The sequence below is a fragment of the Trachypithecus francoisi genome, unplaced genomic scaffold (assembly GCF_009764315.1).
Source record: "Trachypithecus francoisi isolate TF-2019V2 unplaced genomic scaffold, Tfra_2.0 Lachesis_group10, whole genome shotgun sequence".
Classification (NCBI taxonomy): domain Eukaryota; kingdom Metazoa; phylum Chordata; class Mammalia; order Primates; family Cercopithecidae; genus Trachypithecus; species Trachypithecus francoisi.
The window spans coordinates 16113007-16114789 of record NW_022681455.1 but is presented as its reverse complement, the minus strand read 5'-3'; the positions used below and the strand labels follow the sequence as shown (position 1 = coordinate 16114789).

Below are 1783 nucleotides of genomic sequence, written 5' to 3'. Positions count from 1 at the left end.
TTCACAGACCCACCGGCTCCAAGGACGAAACTGCAGTGACAGGGGCAGTCACTGGGTCCTGGGGTAGGTGAGGCTTTTAAAAGAAAGTGGGTGTGAGCAGTAGGATCATGGAGCTAAGGAGTCCTCCACACCTGTCTCGTCACAACCATTGTCCTGATACAGGTGCCACGCAGATTAAATCTCTTTAGTAATTCAGTGTTTGTCAGTCATGAAAGCTTGGAGAGGACTGGACAGTTAACACTAATGTCATTTTGGGGAAATCCAGGAAGACCCACTTGCACACCAAAAGTCATCCATCTAATGTGGATATCCCAAATCCTGCTATTACAGAGTCTTCTCTCCTTCCCTTGAAATTTAAAAGCATGGAGAATCCCTTAAGGTGAATAAAAATTTTTGGCTGTTTCCTCTGTGACAGGAAAAAGGGATGAGAGCATCTTGGATTTCTTTCTTTCTTTTTTTTTTTTTTTTTTTGACGGAGTCTCACTCTGTCATCTCAGCTCACTGCAACCTCCGCCTCCTGGATTCAAGTGAGTCTCCTGCCTCTCCTCTGAGTAGCTGGGATTACAGACACATGCCACCATGCACAGCTAATTTTTTTGCATTTTTATTAGAGACAGGGTTTCACCATGTTGGCCAGGCTGATCTCGAACTCCTGACCTCAAGGTAATCTGCTTGCTTCAGCCTCTCAAAATGCTGGGATTACAGGTGTAAGCCACCATGCCCAGCCCTTACAGTACCTAGTATTCCCAGATGGTCTCCCATCCAAGTACTAACCAGGCCCAGCCCTTCTTAGCTTCTGAGATCAGACGAGATCGGGTGTGTTCAGGGTGGTATGGCCGTAGACAGATTTCTTGAAACAAGGTTTGGGTGGGAGGCAGGGAGACAACAAGATCCCAAAGACAAAATTCACCTGCCATAGAATGCTGCCTATGACTACATCAGGATCTGCACTTGGGTTCTGAAGGAGGCCACCTCCCAGAGAGTAGGTACCTGCATCTTATGAGGACTCCATTCCAGCCTTGGTTTGCTCCAGACTACCCATACTTTTTAGAGGTTTTGGTCAATTCTGCTCTTCACCTCCATACGCCCTACAGACTGATCCAAGCCACCACCAGGAGATGCAGCGTTTGCGAAGTTAAACTACTGGGTAGGTCCGTCTTACCAGGGCAAATTATAAACTGTACACACACACGTGTTTGCATACACATACACAGTTTTGTCCAAATTACTTATTTTTTTATTGCATAAAGGGCAGTCTCAAAGGGAAAAATGATCACAGAAGGGTATGTCTGCCCTGTTACGTGGCCTTGGTGGTGCGGTGCCCCATTGTTGAGAAAGAAGGGGAATTCCTACATTAGACTTCCTTTTGACTCTAAAGCAAGAGAAGTGTGAATATATAAGCCTTGAGACAATGAGCCCACACCCTATTAGATTTTATCACAGACAAAAAAATAAGGAAACAATGCATTTCATTCAGAACAACAATGGATCTGATCCAATAGCTTGAGAAGGGGACATTTCAGAAGAGCAGAGGCTCATGGGACCTACCAAGGACACAGAGGACACTTTAGCTCTCATCAGAGTCACAGGGAGCAAGAGGGGTGTAGCTCACTGTTGGGTGCATACAGCACAACACTAGTGAGTAACGGAAAGAAAGCAGGATTACTCTATCTATTCACTTTCTATTTTCTCTACCAAGGGAAATAAACTTCAAAGTAGAAAGGATAAGATGAGCATTATTAAGAAAAACTAGGTCACACGATAGTAGGAGGATTTCAGCCTT

The 1783-nt window shown here is 44.9% G+C and overlaps 1 pseudogene; it reads right to left on the bottom strand.

Moving 5' to 3' along the window:
- Positions 1 to 725: 725 nt before the first annotated feature.
- On the bottom strand, positions 726 to 844 carry LOC117088906 (annotated as a pseudogene).
- Between the last annotated feature and the right edge of the window lie 939 nt (positions 845 to 1783).